At 42.2% G+C, this 22515-nt stretch overlaps 1 long non-coding RNA gene across 1 annotated transcript; it reads left to right on the top strand.

Annotated features, from left to right (window-relative positions):
* Positions 1-7: 7 nt before the first annotated feature.
* Positions 8-21666, top strand: LOC128570200 (uncharacterized). The gene is made up of 3 exons (XR_008375534.1): positions 8-561; positions 9451-9540; positions 21309-21666. It is a non-coding gene; the product is annotated as an uncharacterized LOC128570200 (long non-coding RNA).
* Positions 21667-22515: the final 849 nt, after the last annotated feature.

Here is a 22515-nt window from a genome sequence, read left to right as displayed (position 1 = left end):
ACCCAGTGCACGCCTCACAATGGCGCCTGTCGGCCCCGCCGCTAAGTGCGTCAGCCCGACCGGCCGGACTACAACTCCCAGAAGCCCCCGCGGCGCGCCCCGCGGCCTCGCCACGCCGGTAATATTGTTCAGCCCGCTCCGTGAGGCAGGAGAAGCTGGGAGCTGGGGGAGAAAAGAGGCTCCGGGAAGTGGACCCCAACGGTGCAACTGAGCAGGGGGTGGGGGGAAGGGGAGGTCTCTGGTGAGAGAAGCTAGGCCTCAGGTCCCCAGCACTTCCGTGCATGGCAACCCAGGTTGACAGAAAGTCGTGCCCCACCATGTGGGCGACCCCGCGTGGGGCCGATTAGAAGCAGAAGAAAGAGAAGGCGCGGGAAGGGGAGTCAAGCCGGAAGTTATGCTGGGGGCGAGGCTGCGTGGGCGGGGCTCATTTTGACGTTGCTCTGGGGTGGAGGAAGGCCAGGCAGGTCTGGAAGTTCAGGGGCTGCACTAGAGGCCACCATGCCCCTTGAGTGGGAGAGCCTGGGCAGAACGAATAACCAACTACATTTTGGAGGGAGGAAGGTGAGACCAAAGGGATGAATTCGTGCGTGGTAGTGCTCATTGGTGCTGAAGGCCCGCCCGCTTTAGACGAGTGGGAGCTGGGTGTTGGGACTCAAATCCTCCCGGGCCTGGGAGCAGAGGGCCGGTCTACCCCGGGTGTGGGTAGGTGGGGTGGGGCGAGCAGCCTGTCGACCGAAAGTGGGGAGGGAGAGAGGCAAAGCATTCACCCTGGTTCTTGTGTGTGTGTGGGGGGGGTGGTTAAAGAGAGGGGATTGACTGTCACCCAGGCAGGGTGGCTGGGCCTGAATGTCCTCACAGTTGTAGGGAGTAGATCAGGACTGACTGCACCCATGGTATGTGGAAGGGGTGGGCAGGCCAGGATCCTCTGCTCAGCTCCTGAGGTCGAGTTTGCTTCTGGGTGCCAGGTACACATGTCCAGGAAGAGGAAACTGGAGGTGGGAACTGGATGTGTAGTTTGCTGGTCTTCCTTAAGTCCAGGATGGTCTGTAATCTATTGGCTTTTTCAGGGACTGGCATGTGGTATTTTGCCAATTTCCCAATTTGTGGTCTTGTCTTCCTTGGGGCCCTAGCCTAGGGGCTCTGATGTTCTCTTCCTGGGGCTCAGGGTCTTTCTGTGCTCCTCTTCCTTGAGGTTTCTTGGCGTTTCTCAAAGCCTTGTGCCTCCCTCTAGTGGTCCTGCATACTGCCTGCTAATTTTTTCCTTTTTTTTTGGACACAGAATCTCACGTTGTCACCCTCTGTGGAGTGCCATAGTGTCGGAGCTCACAGCAACCTCAAACTCTTGAGCTCAAGTGATTCTCTTGCCTCAGCCTCCTGATTAGCTGGGAATACAGGCACCCAGCTGTTTTTAGAGGTTGTGGGGAGTCTCTGGCTGAGGCTGGTCTCCAGGAGTTCTTGAGCTCAAGCAATTCACCTGCCTCAGCCTCCCCGACTGCTAGGATTACATGTCTGAGCCATGTGTGCCTACTAAGCTTGTTACAGGGATTGTTAATTTGGGGGCCAGTGTGGTACACTCTCAGGCTACACATTATCTTAATCTTTGTTTCAATTAGTAAGTCTGTTGGGTTTTGTGTATTAGTTGTTTAGTCAGAGACCAGGCAGATGTCTTTTATTCTTATGTTTCCTTGGATTTTTCTTGGCTTTTGTAAATATCATATCCATTGATATTTCAACTGAAAAAAAAACTAAAGTTGTGTAGTCATAGCTAGTGTGACAGAACCATGTTAAATAGTCGTGTTTACTAACGATCATTCTTGTTTTGTTTTGGATGTAAACGGGGATGTTTCTAGTTCTTAACCTTCATGTTTGATGAAGGTCTTTTACATATTGAGGAAGCAAGTCCCCTAGGAAATTATTTTAATATCTTTTTCTGTTTATATGGTATAGAGTAAAAGCATTATTTATGGTTAAAGGTGGGTGCTTCAAAATAAGTGCATTATTAGAGATTGAATTATGAAATCTATTTTGATGCAACTTTTAATAATTGCATACTTATTTATCAAATTAAACATGCTGTTTACTGTAATTTGTAAAAAAAAAAAATCTCTAAACAAATGTTAACTATTGACATGTAAAATGTCAGAAATGTTGTTTATCTTTTTGTTTGTTTGTTTTCAGCAACATTCAATGACCTGATCCCTTCTTCAAAGCCTTCAGGGCCACAAGTATTTTGGAATTCACAATTACTCAGATGTTAGTAGGATAGTAAGGTGTATCCACCACGAGGTAAATAATCTCCCTAATATGTCTGAAGTAATCCCTAGTCATCAAACACATGAATATATCCATAGCAAAATACAAGATTTACATGAGTTTAAAGAAAGACAAAATATAAATAACATTAGTTCATACATATTTTGCAGATTCATAACAGGGAAAAAATTTTCATTAGAAAATGTTTTGGAATTTGAACTTGCAATGAATGCATTGTGGATATATAGGAAAATGGCTGAATTTACAATACCCTGTTTCCCCAAAAATAAGACAGTGTCTTATATTAAGGTGTGCTCCCAAAGATGTGCTAGGTCTTATTTTCAGGGGACGTCTTATCTTTCCTGTGAGTAGGACTTATCTTCGGGGAAACGAGGTAGTAGTTATTCAATTATAAAGTTTAACATTTAGTTTTCCTCATATAGTTCACACAGAAATGTCAGGCTGTAGCACACATCTCTGAACTTCTCAGAGCTTGAGAACTTCAGGTTGGAGAAGTATTAACATGGATAAATTAATCAGTGTTTTTACCTGTAAATTATTAGCATCATAGCTTTTTCCCAGAAAAGAAGTTCTTTGTTCTATTTATTACTGCTACTCATTTATTCTTCATTTGTTTCCCCAACATCAAAGATAAGGTAATAGCAAGATAACCCACACTGGACATAGCATATGGAAACGTGCGGAGTGTGAGCTCTGACCAGAGGCTGACCACAGACAGCCTCTAGAAAATGGGTTGCCTCAAAGAAGAATTCAGGAAGTCCTCAGAATGCAGGATAAACCAGTGAGGCAGGTTTGGAATAACCTAGTCCACACCTTTGCAACCTGTGTCCACTGGATGTGTTTGGTTGTAAATAAAAAGAAAACCCAAATAATCAACATTGTCTCCTCACAGAATAGAAAATCTGCAAGGAGATGGTTCCTGGTGCTGGTTTAACTGCCCACTGATGTCACCCAGGACTGGGCTCCCACTGTTCCTCCCACTATCCTCAGTGTGATGGTGTTTTGTCCTCCACTAGGATATGGACAAGGAGGAAGCCAACCAGCCACTTCCTGCTGGTCCTGAACACAGCTCATCTCAGTAGTTCTGTCTGCCCTAGGAAGTTGACCTTTTTTCTCTTGATGAAAATTAACTCCCATCTTTCTTCTTGGGTCTTGTTCTTGTTTACTTCTCTCTTCAACAACCATGAACAGATAGATATACATACATTCCAAAACAAAAGAAAGAAATCCGTTCTCAGCAATATTAATTTTAGAATTTCTGGATCTTCTTGTTAATGCAAATAAGATGAAACAATTAAATGCTATAACTATTGGGAAAAAGACATAAAAATGAATTTACTAACAAATAATGTTAACATATTTAAAAAACTCAACTGAATATTTTAAAAATCAGCGAGATAAGCCAGGCAGAAAAAGAACTAAAAATGTACAGGTCAAAGCACCCAAGTGAACACACAAAATCTCTATCACTTTAACACATATTGCAAAAGCAATTCCTTTAAAGTAGAAATTATAAACACAAAATATTTGAGATTAATAGGAAATGCAGAGGAGTTATGTTAAGATACATTTTGGAAAGAATTACATGTAAACTTACATAAATGAACGTGCTTGCTATATTCCAGGATGCCAACACCAATGTTCATCACTGGATATGATAAAAGTACAAATACGATTACAACAGAGCCTTTTTGGCAGCTTAGCCCTTGAACTTTGCTGTATACTTCCCTCCTCATCCAAATATGAAGGAAAGAACCGGTAGCTATTTTTCATGAAAACAAATTGGGTTAAACTCACCTGAAGGAGGAATTCCTGCAGAAATTACTATAGGCAGTCCCAGATCTACAAACATCTATCTGAAGTATGACTTGCACTTACAAATGAAGGCTATTACATGTAATAGGTGAATGTACCTGGTCCAACTTACATACAAATTAAACTTAAGGACAAACCTACGAAGCCTACCTATCTTGTTTATAATCTGAAACTGCCTGTAATCTAAAATTATGCTTTTTCCAATAAATTTAGTCTTAAAAGCCATCAGTAGCATACAGTTGTAATCACAGAACTTTGACACCAAGGGATGGTGACAGAAGGAATCATTCTGTGATTCAGCAAGTTGGCATGATTTATTTTGGTAGGAGGTGTGTGGGTTGTTCTGAGCAACTTTTTTCACCCAGGGGGGATTCTTATGCTGCCCAAAATGAAGGTCATGGAATAAGTGGGAGATGGACCCACATCTGCCTGTGTAACTTGAATCCACCACATCTGGAGCTCGTTCACACATTACACCTTGGGACCTCTGGGTTGTCCCCTTGCTGTACCTATAACCCCTTGGCCATGCCTCTGAGACTACAGCTGAGACTATGTGGCCCTTCCTGCTCAGTAAGTGGGTCCCTGCTCATCATGGGGCATCCCCCTCCTAAGGAGTGATTCTGAGTCAGCTCCACAGGGGTCATCTGGAGCCTGCAGGGCCTGGTTACTTCTAGGAGTCCTCACATCGTGACTCATCATGACTGAGGGAGAGACTTGAGAGCAGAGCTGGGCGGAGCAGGAAAGGGTTGTCACATAAGATGTATTTTTGGCACAAATCACAGAATATGCCACCATTCATTGACTTAAATTGCATTTAAATATGGAGGCAACGGCTTCTAGGGCTGACTACTGGGCTCAACTATAGCTAGTAGCTAGGTACTGTATATCTTTGGCTCACCCTCCTCAGCATATTATTCTGATTTTTCCTAAGGCTCACGTCCTTGTGGTCTCAAGTGGTTGTCATAGATCCAAGTGTTGAATGTAACCACAAAACTTTTGGCTGAAGAAATTGACATCAAGGAGTGTGATTGTTTTCTAGTGCCACTGTAACAAATTATCATAACTTTATGGCTTGAAGTGATTCCAATTTATTATCTCACAACTCTGGAGGTCAGAATTCCAAAATGTATCTTACTGGGATAACATCAAGGTGTAGGCAGGGCTGCATTTATTCTTGGGAGTCTAGGAAACAAGTCATGCCTTTGCTTTTTCCAGTTTCTGGAAACCACCTATCTCTCTTGGCTTATGGCCCCATCCTGATATTTAAACCCATCACTGCACTATGTTCATATCTTTCTTGGACTCCAACATCTGATTATGTCATCATGTTGCTTTCTGTGATCCTAACTCCTACCTTGCATTATACAAGGACATTTGTGATTGTGTTGGTCCTACCACAAGTTAGGATATCTCCCCATCTGAAACCCTTCATGACATCTGCAAAGTCCCTTCTGCAATTTGAAGTAACATGCACAGGCTCCAGGGATTAGGATGTGGACATCTGTGAGGAAGAGACATTACTCTTCCTGCCACAAGGAAGGGATAAAACAATTTCAGAAGTTTTGTCTGTTGTAGACTTGCTCAGGCCCCAGTAGCCAGGATCGACACATCTGTGTCCTGACCTTGAGAAAAGATGGAAAAGAGCATGGCTGGTATTTTGGCATCTGAGCAAGGAGGGTTGGAGGCACAGACACAGTAACTTGCACAAAAATCTACTTAGAGCACATCTGCCCTGGAGGCCTCTTTGTGTTACCCATATAAGGCCACAAACTGGATCTCAGTGCAGCTCATGTCAGAACTCTGGATTTGCTGTTGGCAGAGATCTGGAATGAAATGAAGTCTCAACATCCAGGGAGCAGCTAGCAAGTGGAGACCCAGATTGAGGATTTGATGGGAGTCTTGGAAAGGAAAGGTAGCATTGCACTAATGTAAGGGGAAAAACATGAGGTCTTGCTTGGATTTTCGAGAAAGCCAGCATTTTTAAAGAGTTCTCATGTAGGGAGAGAGAGAGGAGAACATTCAGGCTCATGCGGGAGAACTTTCCACATATCCAGTTACCCTTTTAGGCAGCAATGGGTGAGGTGGCCCCTTGAGCTCAGCCCCAGAGGATGATTTCAGTGGGCAGAGTCACATGGCCTCATTCCATGACCATTGCCAGAGTAATTAATCCAGGGATGTATGAGCACCTTGGACCAAACAAGTCAGTGTAAGGCACTCTCCTGCCCATGGCAATTGGATCAAAAGTATGATTTGCAGCAGTGGCTCATGCCTGTAATCCCAACACTCTGGGAGGTTGAAGCGGATAGATTACTTAAACTCAGAAGCTCAAGACCAGCCTGAGCAAGAGTGAGACCCCATCTCTACTAAAAATAGAAAAAAACTAGCCGTGCCTTGTGGCCATCACCTGTAGTGCCAGCTACTTGGGAGGCTGAGGCAAGAGGATCACTTGGGCCCAAGAGATTGAGGTTGCTGTGAGCTATGATGCCATGGTACTCTACCCAGAGAGACAGACTGAGACTCTCTCTTAATTAATTAATAGTTAAATAAAATTGCAGCATGGGTCCTCTGTATCCTGTCAACTGGCATATAGTTTTGTTGTTGTTGCATTTTGGCCAGGGCTGGGTTCAAACCTGCCACTCTCAGTATATAGGGCCAACACCCTACTCACTGAGCCACAGGTGCCACCCAACTGGCACATAGTTTAAAAAGTCTGTTTTTGTTTTTGTTTTTGAGACAGAGTCTCACCATATCACATTCAGTAGAGTGCCATGGCGGCACAGGTCACTGCAACCTCAAGCTCTTGAGCTTAAATGATTCTCCTGCATCAGCCTCCCAAGTAGCTGGGACTACAGGCACCTGCCACAACGCCTGGCTATTGTTGTTCTTGTTGTTGTTGTCATTGTTGTTTGGCAGGCCTGGGCCAGGTTCAAACTCTCCAGCTCCAGTATATATGGCTGGAACCCTAGTCACTGAGCTACAGGCGTTAAGCCAGTTTTAAAAGTCTTTAAATTAAAGGGTGAGATGTAATCCTAATCCACTTCTTTTTCCAACCCCAATATCTCATACTTCAATTTGAAAATATATGTAGTATACATAGGCATAGGTCCTAATATTTAAAGCTCAGTGAATTTTATATATATAGACATGTATATATACATTTGTGGATATATACAAATATATATGTACATGTATATATACAGGATGGACACATCTGTGTCCTGACCTTGAGAAAAGATGGAAAAGAGCATGGCTGGTATTTTGGCATCTGAACAAGGAGAGTGGGAGGCACAGCCACAGTAAATTGAACAAAAATCTACTTAGAGCGCATCTCTCCTTGACGCCTCTTTGAGTTACCCATATAAGGCCACAAACTGGATTTCAGTGAAGCTGAAATCATCACTCCAGTCAAGAAAAAATATATTTTTAAAACTAGCCAGAGTGAGACCTTATCTCTAATAATAGCCAGGCATTGTGGTGCGCACCTGTAAGTCCCAGCTACTTGGGAGGCTGAGGCAAAAGAAAATCACCTGAGCCCAAGAGTTTGAAGTTGCTGTGAGTTATGATGCCACAGCATTCTACCAAGGGTGATAAAGTGAGACTGTCTAAAAAAAAAAAAGGAAACTCTGTACCACTTCCTGGGCAGTATCATCTCCCAGAGGTAACCAATGTCTGTTCATCACAATCAACTAGGTTTTTTTTTTTTGGCAGAGTCTTACTTTGTTGCCCTCAGTAGAGTCCCATGCTATCACAGCTCACAGCAACCTCCAGCTTGTGGGCTTAGGTGATTCTCTTGCCTCAGCCTCCCAAGTAGCTGGGATTACAGGTGCCTGCCACAACACTTGGCTATTTGTTGTTGTTCTTGTTGTTGTTTTTGTTGTTGTTGCCGTTTGGACAGGGCTGAGTTTGAACTTGCCACCCTTGGTATATGGGGCTGGCACCCTACTCACTGAGCCACAGGCACCACCCAGTTTTTTGTTCTTTTTGAGACAGAATGTCACTCTGTTGTCCTGTGTAGATTGCTGTGGCAACATAGCTCACATCAACCTCAAACTCTTGAGCTCAAGTGATTCTCCTGCTGCAGCCTCTCATGTAGCTGGGAAAAAGTAGCTGGGCTAGTTTCTATATTTTTAGCAGAGATGGCATCTGGCTCTTTGTCAGGCTGATCTCAAACTCCTGAGCTCAGGCAATCCACCTGCCTCAGCCTCCCAGAGTGCTAGGATTACAGGTGTGAACACCTGTGCCTGGCCCATCAACTAGTTTTTCTTGCTTTCAGACTTTTTATAATTGGAACCATGCAGTCTATAGTTTTTTATGCCTATCCTCTTTCACTCAAAATAATTTTTTTGAGATTTATCCAAGTTGCTTCATATATCAGTAGTCAATTCTTTTTAAATTGCGTAGTAGTATTCCATTATGTGGATGTACCACATTTTATTTGCCTATTTTATTAATGATGGATTTCTGGGCTGTATATGTTTTGTCACTGTTATAACTAAAGCTTCTTGGTGTATGACCTTCCTCTTATATGTCTTTTGAAGACATGACTTATACTTCTGTTTTAAGTAATTCCTGTTAGGTTATCTTGGGGAAATTATTACAGAAGGAATATAGTGTTTGAACTGTTGCAATTCTTCCATCATACATGAGTTATATTTTTGTTGAGCATAAGATTCTGAAATCAGAGTCATTTTGTTTCTGGAATATTTACTTGTCTTCTAATGTCCAGGGTTACAGAAAAGATAACCAATGCTGCTTAGACCCTCTGCTTTTTGTGAGGGAGTTGGGTTGGAGCTAGTGAGATCTGTGTTATTATCACAGACATGTCAATAGCAGTAGTAATATGACTTTTGAATCCTACTTGAACACTGGCGATGTCTTTAGAAAGCATCTCTTTATGATACATCTCTGTAAGTTAAAAATAGAATGTCATTGGTGAAACATTGATAAGATAGTATAAATCTTCACATTTGTTTGAATGACAACATTTGGATTAATTAGGGAAAAAATGGATGGCATAGCCTCTGGCCCGCTTCTATAAATATTGTAAAACTATACATATTTGATCCCAGTGATGTTAAAAGATAAACAATTTCATCTTTGATTCATATATGATGTACAAAGATAAGTATGTTGTTGTCACTGATAACATTTACATTTGATTATCTATGGCAACCATGTCTATGTGACATTGTCCATTAGGCATAGACACTGAAACCCCATTAAATGCTCCTATGGCAAATTAAAGATACATCTAGAGTAGAACTGCTAAAATCTGTTATGTGAGTGCAGAAAGTCACAAGTACAGACTTACTACGTTCAGGTACTTCTTCTTCTTCTTCTTCTTTTTTTTTTTTTTTGCAGTTTTTTTGCCGGGTCGGAGCTTGAACCCGCCACCTCCAGTACGTGGGCCGGTGCACCACTCCTTTGAGGCACAGGCACCGCCCTATTCAGGTACTTCTAATTTATACTTCAAAAGTAACTTGTGGACTTTGCCTCTTTCATGGTTTGTCTCTGATGTCAAACAAAATGGAATCACAACCAATATATTTTCCATGTTGATTTTGTTCACCGAAATTTTCTTATCTCTATGATTTTCTGGGTGTCAAATAAGGTAAAAGCCATGGTTGCAAGCTTGCCAACAATGACTATATTTGTAGTGTTCTCCAGTATGTGTCCTCTCATGCTGAATAATGTGAGAACACCTCCTGAAGTCTCTTCCACACTAATAGCATATATATGGGCTTTCCCCAGTATGAGTTCTCTGCTGCTGAATCATAAGGGCTAAGCAAAATATGAAGCCTTTCTCATGGTGACAACATCCATTATTTTTCTCTTTAGCATACATTCCGCGTGATTTTGAGTAAGGGAGGACCAAAGGGTGAAACTTTTCCCTGAATGAACACATTCAAAGGGTTTCTCCCTCATTGATATATATATATAATATATATATATATATATATCAAGAATGAAGGAAAGAAAGGGATTCTCAGATGAAGGAAAACTAAGATAATTCATCACCAGCATACATGCTCTATAAAAAGGCTGAGAGGAAGTCTGCAGGATGAAGGGAAATGATAACAGAGGAATTCCTGGAACTTCAGGAATGAAGATACAGCAACAGAAATAATAACTATCTAAGTAAATATCAATATAATAATTTTTCTCTTATCTTCTTTAAAATATGCATGGATGAAAGCAAAAGTTATAAAATTGCCTGCTCATTTTTCAATGTATATAGATGTACTACATATACATATAACTGTAAGTCCTCTAAATTTTACAGGATATGTTAAATCTTAACTATAAGTAGACTGAAAACTTAGATATGTATATCATAATCCCTAAAGCGACCATTAGAGGAAAAACAATGTATGTCTTTGTCCATGCAGGCTGCTATAACAAAAAATACTGCAAACTAGTTTACTTGTAAAACAACAAAAATTTATTTCTCACAATTCTATAGGCTAGGAAGTATAAAATCAAGGCACTGGCACATTCTGGTTCATATATGATACCTTCTTTCTGTGTCCTTACGTGGAGCAAGGGAGAAGGATTTCTCTGAGGTCTCAATAATCCCATTATAGTAGGTGTCTATCCTCATGATGCAGTCACCTCTCATAGTCTCCTACCTCCAAATACCTTTATATTGGGGATTAGGCTTTAACATATGAATTGTGTTGGCTCAGCATCCGTAGCTCAGTCGTTACAGTGCCAGCCAAATACACTAGGGCTGGTGGGTTTGAGCCCAGCCTGGGCCTGCTAAATAACAATTATAACAATAAACAAAAATAGCTAGGTGTTGTGCCGGGCACCTGTAGTCCCAGCTACTTGGGATGCTGAGGCAAAAGAATCACTTAAGGCCAAGAGTTTGTGTTTGCTGTGAGCCGTGATGCCATGGCACTCTACCGAGGGTAGCATAATGAGACGCTGTCTCAACCCTCCCCACCGGAAAAACAAACAAACAAAAAACATATGCATTGTGTTTGGGGAGCACAAACATTCTGTCCATTAAATCCATTGCAATCACAATCAGTAAAAAGTGATACAGGTCAGATGCAGTGGATGACACCTATGATCCTAGTAAGAGGGACCCTGAGGCAGGTGGATTGTTTGGGTTCAGTTGTTTGAGACCAGGTTGAGCAAGAGGGAGACCCTGCTTCTACTAAAAATAGAAAAACTTGCCCTACATTGTGGCCCATGCCTGTAATCCCAGCTACAAGGGAGGCTGAGGCAAGAGGGTTGCTCAAGCCCAGGAGTTTGAGGTTGCTGTGAACTATGATACCATGGCACTTAACCCCACAGTGACAGACTGAGACTCTGTCTGAAAAACAAAACAAAACAAAATACAAAGATATATAGCTAAAATTTAAATAGATAAGCAAAAACATATTCAAATGATTTAAGAAGGCAGAAAAAGAGAAACAGGAACAAAAAAATACAAGAAATAGAAAACAAATATTAAAATGGTACACCTAAATCAACTATATCAATAATGACATTAAATGTGAATGATCTAAACATACCAATTGAAAAATAGGAATTGTCAATTTGGATAAACCAACAAAACCTAGACCCAACTGTATGCTATCTACAAGAATTCCACCTTAAATATAGCTCAGGTTAAATGTAAAAGCATGTAAAACTATACGTGGCAAACACTAATCAAAAGAAATATGGAGAGGCTATGTTATCATCATACAAAGTTCTGAGCAAAGAAAATTACTAGGGCTAAAAGAGGATAGTAGGTGATAATGAAAGGTCAAAGGCCAGTCGCGGTGGCTCACGCCTGTCATCCCAGCATTTGGGAGGCCGAGGTGGGTGGATTGCCTGAGCTCACATGTTCCAGACCAGCCTGAGCCAGAGTGAGACCTCCTGTCTAAAAATAGCCAGGCATTGTGGCAGGCGCCTGTAGTCCCTGCTACTCAGGCGACTGATACAAGAGAATTGCTTGAGCCAAAGAGTTTGAGGTTGCTATGAGCTAGGATGTCAAATCACACTACCAAGGGGAACAAAGTGAGACTCTGTCTAAAAAAAAAAAAAAAAAAAAAAGTCATATTCGACTTCACTCATTTGTGATTTTCAAAATATAATTCAGGGCTTGGCACCTGTGGCTCAAGCGGCTAAGGTGCCAGCCACATACATCTGAGCTGGCAGGTTCAAATCCAGCCTGGGCCTGCCAAACAACAATGATGGCTGCAACCAAAAAAATAGCCTGGCATTGTGGCAAGCGCCTGTAATCCCAGCTACTTGGGAGGGTGAGGCAGGAGAATTGCTTGAGTCCATGAGTTGGAGGTTGCTGTGAGCTGTGATGTGAGAGCACTCTACTAAGGGTGACAGCTTGAGACTCTGTCTCAAAAAAACCCAAAACCAACAAAAACATAATCCAGTTATTTTCCTATACTCTTCATATAATAACTGGATCAAAACAATATTTAACATTTTTCTTAGTATATGGTGAACTTATTTTCATATGAATATAGGAAAAGGGCTTTTATCCTGAGCTATTTATGTATGTATGTATGTATGTATTTGTTTAGAGACAAAGTCTCACATTGTTGCCCTCGGTAGAGTGCCATGGCATCACAGCAACCTCAAAACACTTGGGCTCAAGTGATCCCCTTGTCACAACCTCCAGAGTAGCTGGGACTACAGTCACCCACCACAACACCCAGCTATTTTTTGAGACTGGGTCTTGCTCAGGCTGGTCTTGAACTCATTAGTTACGGTGATCCACATGCCTTGGGCTCCCAGAGTGCTAGGATTATAGGTGTGAGCAACCATGCCCAGCCTATCCTGAGCTTTTTAGAAATCATTTTAATTTTACAGAAAAGTTGGCTCAGTGCCTATAGCTCAAGTGGCTAAGACACCAGTCACATGCACCAGAGCTGGCGGCTTTGAATCCAGCCTGGGCCTGCCAAACAACAATGACAACTACAACCAAAAAAATAGCTGGGTGTTGCGGTGGGCACCTGTAGTCCCAGCTACTCAAGAGGCTGAGGCAAGAGAATCGCTTAAGCCCAGGAGTTGGAGGTTGCTGTGAGCTGTGACGCCATGGCACTCTACCTGGGGCAACAGCTTGAGGCTCTGTCTTAAAAAAAAAAAAAAGAAGAAAGAAAAGTTGCAAAAATACTTAGTAGAGTTCCTATGCACCTTTCACCTAGCTTTTCCTAATGTTAAGATTTTACATAACCCTCATATATTTATCATAGTAAATATTGATTTAGTATTAATGGAACTGTGCAACTAGGAAATTAACATTAGTTTAACACTAATGAATAAACCACGACTGTATTTAAATTTTACCAGTTTTTCCCCAAATGTCCATTTTTTTATTTATTTATTTTTTTTGAGACAGAATCTCACCATCTTGCCCTCATTAGAGTGCAGTGGCATCATAGTTCACCGTAACCTCAAACTCCTGGGCTTAAGCGATTGTCCTTGGCTCAGTGTCCCATGTACCGGTGCTTGCCACAACACCTGGATATATTTTTTTTTTTTTTGGTTGTTGTTGTTGTTGTAGTAGTTGTTGTTTGACAGGCCTGGGCTGGGTTTGAAACCACCAGCTCTGGTGTATGTGCCTGGAGCCCTAACCACTGAGTTACAGGTGTTGAGCCCAAATATTCTTTTTTTGTTCCAGGATCCCACATTCATTTGTCATAACTCCTCAGTCTACTCCAATCTATGACAGGTTCTCAGTCTCTCCTTGTGTTTCATGACTTTGACACTTTTACAGAATAGAAGTCAGTTTTGTATAAGGTTTCTCTTTGGGTTTGTCTGATGTTTTTCATGATTAGAGTGTTATGATGCACTTTTGGCACAAAAGTGATGGTTAAGGTGGTACCTTCCGGGCGGCGTCTGTGGCTGAAGGAGTAGGGCGCCGGTACCATATGCCGGAGGTGGCGGGTTCAAACCCAGCCCTGGCCACAAAAGAAACAAACAAAAAAGGTGGTACCTTCCAGGTTTCTCCACTGTAAAATGACCCTTTTCCCTTTTATAATTAAAAAATTTTGGGCGGCGCCTATGGCTCAGTGAGTAGGGCACCGGCTCCATATACTGAGGGGGGCAGGTTTAAACCCAGTCCCGGCCAAACTGCAAAAAAAAAAAAAAAAAAAAATAGCCGGGCGTTGTGGTGGATGCCTGTAGTCCCAGCTACTCAGGAGGCTGAGGCAAGAGAATCGCCTAAGCCCAAGAGCTGAAAGTTGCTATGATCTGCGATGCCACCGCAGTCTACTGAGGGCAAATAAGTGAGTCTCTGTCTCTTAAAAAAAAAAAATAATAATGGTCTGGGCACAGTGGCTCACACACTCTGGGAGGCTAAGGCTGGTGGATTGCGTGAGCTCACGAGTTTGAGACCAGCATGAGCAAGAGCAAGATTTCGTCTCAAAAAAATAGCCAGGCATTGTGGCAGGTACCTACAGTCCCAGCTACTTAGAAGTCAACAGGATCACTTGAGTCCAAGAGTTTGAGGTTGCTATGAGCTATGATGCCATGGCACTCTACCAAGGGTGACAAAGTAAGACTCTGTATCAAAAAAAAAAAAAATGCTGAAGATTCTTTAAGAGTCCCCACCTCACCCCTGTGCTGGTGGTAGTCTGCCCCATCAACTAGGCCTCATCCTTTGGCCTCCTCCGGTCCCACATTCCAATCTTATAGTAAACATAGGATTTGTTGTTTGTTTATTTTTGTATTCATATGAATATTTTGGTTATTGGAATTATTTTGTATACACATATAAAATTGAGAACATCATTATTTATTTTATTTTTTATTTCCATTGAGGAAGGAGAAATAAATCTTACACTTCTTGAGAAAGTAGCAGGAGGTTGCAGAACTACTCCAAAGAGCAAACTTTACACTGAGCTAAAGGAACCTCAAAAAGAAAAATAACAATACCCTGATTTCTACCATCTGTAGCCATGACTATGTAGCTGATATTGAACTAAAGAAAAAAATGGTATAGAGTTTGGAAAAAAACTGTTCCCAGAATTCAGCATTTTAAGGCTTGAGGCACCTGAGTTCTCAATGGAAATTGAATCTTCCTTCTATATTTTAGTGTAAAAGTCTGTAAGTTTTAATTTGCTGTTTTCCTGTAACATGATTAGTATGAGGTTACAGATGATTAGGTTACACTTTTTCCGTTTTTTGGGTACAGTCCCTGTGGTAGTTGTGCTCCTCATCCAGTGGGTTTGCCGTGTACTCTTACATTGTGCCTGTTATGTGAGAGGACACCAGTCCTCTTCCATCCTTTCCTCTCCCCCCTCCGTCCTCTCCCCTTCCCCTAACTTAAATTGAGTTTTTCTCTTGTGTGGGTATATTCATTACTGCCTTCATGTTAGTATTGAGTACATTAAATCCTTGTTTTAGGTAGTTGCCCCAGAGAAAGCCCCTCCGCCAGAAAAGCTCCTCCTGCTTTCTACAGACCAAGACTAGCTGTCTCACTCTTAAAGTTACAGCTACCCACTGAAAATTTCAAACTTATGGCCTGTCCCTAATGCCTCTTCCAGCCAGAGCAGTAACTCCTTATTGGCTATTCTACCATCCCATCACCATTCTAAGACTTCCTCTAACCTATATAGCTCTCTCTCTCTCTCCCCTCCTCTCTCCTCTCTTTCTCTGTTTCTCTCAGTATCTCCTCTCTCCCCCTCTCCTTTGCTCCCTTTCCTCTCTCTCGTCTCCCCCCTCCTTTTCTCTCCTTCTTGGTGCTGCTCTACAACATCCCTCTCTCGCCAATAAAAACCTTTCATACAAGCCTTGGTGGTCTGTGAGATCTCTGCCAGAAGAGTGCCCTCCCCTTTCAACTTGCTTTTCCATTCTTAAGATACTAAATGTTCTCCAACTCCATCCAGGAGTTAATACAAAAAATGTAAAGTCTCCATTTTGCATGGTGTATTCCATGGTATATATATACCACAGTTTATCAATCCATTCATGGGCTGATGTGGACCTGAGTTACTTACACATCTTGGTGATTGTAAATTGAGCTGCAATAAATTATTTCTTTTCTTTTCCTTTTTTTGAGACAGAGTCTCACTCAGTTGCCCTGAGTGCCCTGGTGTCACAGCTCACAGCAACGTCCAATTCTTGGGTTTAAGCGATTCTCTTGCCTCAGCCTCCCAAGTAGCTGGGACTATAAGTACCTGCCACAACACCCGGCTATTTTTTATTTTTTTTGAGACAGAGTCTCACTTTGTCACCCTCAGTAGAGTACTGTGGTGTCACAGCTCACGACGCCCAGCTATTTTTTCCCCATTTGTTTCTTTGCAGTTTGGCCGGGGCCGGGTTTGAAACCACCACCCTTGGTATATGGGGCTGGCGGTCTACTCACTGAATCACAGGCGCCACCCAGCCCAGCTATTTTTTGTAGCAATTGTCATTGTTTTTAGATGGCCTGCACTGGTTCCAACCTGCCAGCCTCAGTGTATGTGGCCGGTGCTGTAAACACTGTGCTACAGGAGCGAAGCCCACACCTGGCTATTTTTTTAGACACGAGGTCTCGCTCTGGCTCAGGCTAAGCTTGAATTCTTGAGCTCAGGTAATCCACCCATCTCAGCCTTCCCAGAGAGCTAGTATTATAGGTGTGAGCTACCATGCCAGCCTTAATGCTATCTTTTCTATGTACATTTTCTTTATCTTTTTTCCGTCTCACCCCCTCCTTTTGGAGTTTATTTTCCACTTGGTGCAAAGCAAATAATTGCAAGGTTTGATGTGTTGAGAAGATGCTCAGAGCTGCTCCTGCCATGGAGACACCCAGGTGCAGATGCTGAAATCACATTTACCATCTGCTTATTATTGATTCCTGTATTTTTTTTCTGTAATTCATGTATTGATTTGTATGGTTAATCTATGTGAAACCCTTCACCTATTAATTCTACAGATGTGTAACTTCTGTTTGGCTAATTTATATTGTCAATGAATAATGAGTACTTATCTGAATTTTGACCCATTATTCTCAAAATAAAAAAAGGCATAGAAATATTTTAGAAAATTACACAGTAAATAAAATTAAGACTCCTCCACAAAATAATGATACCATAGGATTAAAACCATAGGATTGAATCAGGTAAGAAAAGTATGTGGCCGTCGCAGTGGCTCACGCCCGTAATCCTAGCACTCTGGGAAGCCAAGGAGGATGGACTGGTTGAGCAAGAGGGAGACCCCGTCTCTAAATAAAAACAACTGGGAATTGTGGCAGGCACCAGTAGACCTAGCTACCAGGGAAGCTAACACAAGAAAATCGCTTTTCCATTCTTTGATCCCAAGAGTTCGACGTTGCCTTGAGGTATGACGCCAGCGCACCCTGAGGGCAACAAAGTGAGATTCTGTCTCAAAAAAAAAAAAAGAAAAGAAAAGAAAAGAAGTCGAAAGAAGGGCAGCAGGACCCAGGCGAGGGACCAGGACACCAGGAACGCTGTGGCAGCAATGAAAGGTGGGTGGGTTTCTGGGAGAGAGCAGAGAAGTCAGGGGCGAGAGGTCTGGAGCGCTCAACTGTCAGTCAAACCGCGCCTGGGGAAGTGGGAGGAAAAGGAAGGACCCAGGACGCCTCCGAGAATGCGCACATCCGGTCCAGGCAATCTTGCATGCGCATTCACTCTGAACAAGGGTGCTGCTGTCTCCCTGCGGTGAGCCTCGCTGCTCGGTGCCTCCATTTCTCACCAGGGGTCGGAGTTTGGGGGTGGGTTCCTCCAGGTCCCAGTGGGGTGGTGAGAGGCACTTCTGCGGGGGTTTCATGCGGCTGTAGGGCCTGCCAGGGGAGGGGTCAGGCCGGTGCGCTGCTTTCTTCTCAGGTGTGGACGACACTGACGGGTGTGGCAGGTCCCTGGCGAGTTGGTTCGCCATGGGCGAGTGCGAACGCTCCCGCCTGGCATGGGTGCCCCTACCTTGAGGTTGCCCCTGGGCCTGCGTGGACTCACCACTGCGGGTGGGTCTCCCGGAGCTGGTGCCCGCACCCCTGCCCTTTCCTTTGCATCGCTCTGAATTCTGCTCTCTCGGGACTGTGCTGTTAAACCTTTCAGGGTGCCATGGCCTGGCCGTGGCCTAGGTCCACCTCTTCTGCTGCTAATTGGAAGGAACTGGCGGCCTTGAGACCTAGAATTGTTCCATTTCCCGCTAAGTCCTGATGGTGTCAGTTCACCTGTCTTCTTTTTCCATCTGATAATTGCAATATTACAGTTTACTACTGTTTCCTGTGAGGCAGAGCCATTTTCCTCCATTTGCTTATTGGCCATTTCGCTGTCTTCCTTCGTTTAATGGTTTATTTTCTTTGCCTACTCCCGATATTTTTTTAACTTCATAATAAAGTAATTATATATATATATATATATATAGAGAGAGAGAGAGAGAGATAAAAGCTGAAAGGCTTGTGCAGTGATGACCAGTTAATGTCTCTTTTATTTGCTGTATCCCATATTTTTCTTTTGTCCATCCTTTTAGACATCCATTAATCCAGCTTTGTTTGGATACGTTTCAGAGTAAATTGCTGGTATCACTGTACTTCCCCTTCAAACATTTCACTATGCTTAACATGGATTAGACTTAAATATTGCTTTTTAAAAAAATACTGAGCCAAAGTTGGCTTTCAGTGAAGTGCACAGATCTTCAGCGCACCATTGGATGAGTTTTGACAAATGCAATCTAAACCTTTATCAAAATTACCATCACTCAGGAAACATCCATTATTCTTTGCCAATTAAAAAAAAATTAGTTGTTTTAGTGACTCAGGCCTATAAAAACTACGTTTTTGAATACTCAGCTTTTGTCTGTTTTTCCTTTTCTTCACAACAGGTGACTTGCCTTCATTCTAATGTTGTTTCCTTCAATCTCCACCCAACTGTTTTTTTTTTTTTAGACAGTCTCAAGCTGCCCTAGATAGAGTGTCTTAGCTCACAGCAACCTTCAACTTTTGGGCTTAAGCAATTCTCTTGCCTCAGCCTCCACAGGCACCTGCCACAGCGCCTGGCTATATCTCTTCACTTAACTTTTTATTTGTAAAGGTGTCATACTTACATAAAAGTTGTTGGAATAACTTCAAGGTAAAATAAGTTATTTGCATTCTGCCTCCTTGGCTTTATCTTTTTCTTCTGTCTCAAACACATGCATATATGATCTATTTTTACATTGTACACACACAAATACGCAGGATGTGTGTACAAGCAGGTGTAATTCACACATGTATTTATGTATACTTTATGTATGTATAATTCAGTTTTTTGGCTGAATTACTGAAAGTATTGTAGACACCATGACTCTTAACCCTGGATCTCCTAAGACCAAGAACATCCTTAAACATAACTGAGGTGTTATGATCACAACTAAGTACTTTACTATTATTATTATTTGAGACAGAGTCTCACTATGTCGCCCTTGGTAGAATGCTGTGGTGTCACAGCTCACAGCAACCTCAAACTCCTGGGATTAAGTGATTCTCTTGCTTCAGCCTCCCAAGTAGCTGGGACTACAGGCGCCTGCCACAACACCCGGCTATTTTTTGGTTGGAGTTGTCCTTGTTTGGCAGGCCGGGGCTGGGTTTGAACCCGACAGCTCTGCTGTATGTGGCTGGTGCCCTAGCCACTGATCGACAGGAGCTGATCCACCCAAGTACTTTTTTATTAATATAGAACTCTATATGTGGGTGGATTGGTTTCTTTGTATTTCTTTTGATCTAGGATCCCGTGCAAAATCCTGTTCCTCTGTGCCCCTCACTTCCCTTCCCTCTCCTTTCTTCTCCTCCCCTCCCCTCCCTTGCCTCTCCTCTCCCCACTCTTGTTCTGTTGCCCAGGCTAAAGTACAGTGGCATACCTCACTGCAATCTCAAATTTGTGGGCTCAAGTGATCCTCCTGCCTCAGCCTCCCAAGTAGCTGGGACTACAGGTATGTACTAGTATGCCCAGCAATTTTTTTTTTTTTATTTTTTGTAGAGGCAGAGTCTTTCTTGCTGTGTGGCCTAGGCTGGTCTTAAACTCCTGGCCTTAGCAATCCTCCTGACTCAGCCTCCAAAACTGCTAGGATTGCAGGCATGAGCTACTGTACCCTGGCCTATGTATTAAATTTATTTGTAATGTCTTCTTAGTCTCCTTCAGACTTAAAGGAGATACTCTTTTCTCTTTCTTTTATGACGATGTTTTTTTAAAAGCCCCATCTGGTTATTTTGTAGGTTCTGGGATTCAGTTGATATTCTCATAATTAAATTCAGGATCTCTATCTTGTGCAGGACATTACCTAAGTGAAATCTTGTCTTTCTTGGTACATCATATCACAGTGGTTCTCAACCTTTCTAATGCTGCAGTGTATTTTCATTGTTAAAAAGGGGTCACGACTCACAGCTTGAGAACCACTATCATATCAGGAAGCATGCGAGGTTGGTGGTGGTGACTTTGGATCATGTGGTTAAAGTATCATCAGCCAGGGCCCTCTACTTTTCCCCCTTTGTAATTATTAAGTAGTCTTCAGAGTAGTACTTTTAATTCCTTGGGTTTTTAAATTTTTTCTTTTAATTTTATGTTCATGGAGCATTATTCACTTTGATATAATGTGATGTTTCTCATCTTTTTTATGTTTTGTGCCTTTTGGTGGTTAAAAACCTATTTTCTGGGTGGTGCCTGTGGCTCAATGAGTAGGGCGCCTTCCCCATATACTGAGGGTGGCGGGTTCAAACCCAGCCCCGGCCGAACTGCAACAAAAAAACAGCCAGGCGTTGTGGCGGGCGCCTATAGTCCCAGCTGCTCGGGAGGCTGAGGCAGGAGAATTGCGGAAGCCCAAGAGCTAAGGTTGCTGTGAGTCCTATGACGTTTTTTTTTTTTTTCTCTACAAAAAAAAAAAGAAAGAAACTCTTTTCTACCCTAACTCAATAATATTTTGTAGTTCTACATTTTATTCTAGTCGTTCTAAAAATTTTTTTTCTTCATCCCGTATAGGTCTTTTGTTCCATCTAGAATTTATAAGCATATATGTATGAGAGTGTGTGTAAATTAGGATTTGTAATTATTTTCCCATCTGAAAAGACACTAAAAGACATCTCTACTTTTGCAGATATGTGAGTCTGTCTTTACCACTTACCAAATTGCCATCGCCCTCCAAGTTTATGGGTATGGGCTTATCTGTCCTTCCCCATACTTTCATTGGGCTGGTTGGTTACTGGAACTTTAACAAAAGCCTTGACTTTGGTAGAGTAACTCCAAGATCCTCTTCCTTTTGTTTTAAAGGAGTTGTCTTGGGTATTTCAGGGACTGTCCTCTTCTGTGTGAATTTTGTCATGTTCTAGTGAAATTCTTCCAGAGATTTGCATTAGGAAGGGACTGCTTTTACAGGTTAGTTTTGCAACAGTGCAAGTTGTCATGATTTCAGTATTGGGCCCCTCTCATCTGTCTATTTGGTCTAGCTTTCTACTTACTTAAGTGTCCTTTGAGATCTTTAGTAAACTTTTTCAAACTCTTTTTTTTTTTTTTTTTTGTAAGAGATGGGGTCTAATTCTTGCTCAGGATGATCTAGACCTCCTGAGCTCAAGCAATCCACTTGCTTCAGCCTCCCAGAGTGCTAGGATTACAGTCCTGAACCACAATGCCCAGCCAACTTTTAAAAATTCTTGGCACAAAGATAATATCTGATTTTTGTTGGCTTTTTCTGTTTTGTATGAGATTGTAAAATTTTTATTTATTTATTTATTTTTTTAGACAGTCTCACTGTGTCACCCTCTGTAGAGTTTTGTTATGTCACAGCTCACAGAAACCTCTAACTCTTGGGCTTAAGTGATTCTCTTGCCTCAGCCTCCCTGAATTTTAAAATATTTTAAGTGGTTATTTCAGGAAAGTATTGTTTAGGGGTGTTGATCATTATTCATTGAGTAGATTATTGACTGCTTACTATGTGCATCTTTGGCTATATACATAAGTTAACTGTGCCAAATCCCTTCCCTGGTAGTGCTCATGATTTATGGTATCTGTTAACCTTGTGAAAGAACTCTTACATTTAAAATAGTAATATCCATGTACTTTAATGTGAAATAAAAAAAAAAACTAGGTGTTGTGGCCACTGTGGAGAGGTAAGAAGGACTTCTACTTAAATATGGTTCTGATGTTGAAACTGATAATGCCACACATACACCCTAATAGGTAGAAGATTTATTTGTGGTATAGCTTTATTCAGAGAACAGGGCAGGACTTTCTAAGCTGTCTAAAATAGTTTGATAAAGTAGGAAAAGGAGACTGGCTAGGCTTTTATTGTGATTAGAGAGTGGGACTGGGATAGGTGTGGCTTTGCCTTTTTTGAGGCTTGCATGATTTGAACTCCCCACCAACACCAAGTAGAAAACACTGACTTTCTTGTTAACTTGCTTAGATGTTGGGAAGGAGAGGGGGAAAGTGGGGAGGGCTTCAAAGGCATCAGCAAACAATCTTGAAAAATGGAGTCTGTCACTCTTGGTGATCAAATAGC

The sequence above is a fragment of the Nycticebus coucang genome, chromosome 18 (genome assembly GCF_027406575.1).
Source record: "Nycticebus coucang isolate mNycCou1 chromosome 18, mNycCou1.pri, whole genome shotgun sequence".
Lineage (NCBI taxonomy): Eukaryota > Metazoa > Chordata > Mammalia > Primates > Lorisidae > Nycticebus > Nycticebus coucang.
Note: the sequence above shows the minus strand (reverse complement) of the source record. Positions and strands in the feature narration are given on the sequence as shown.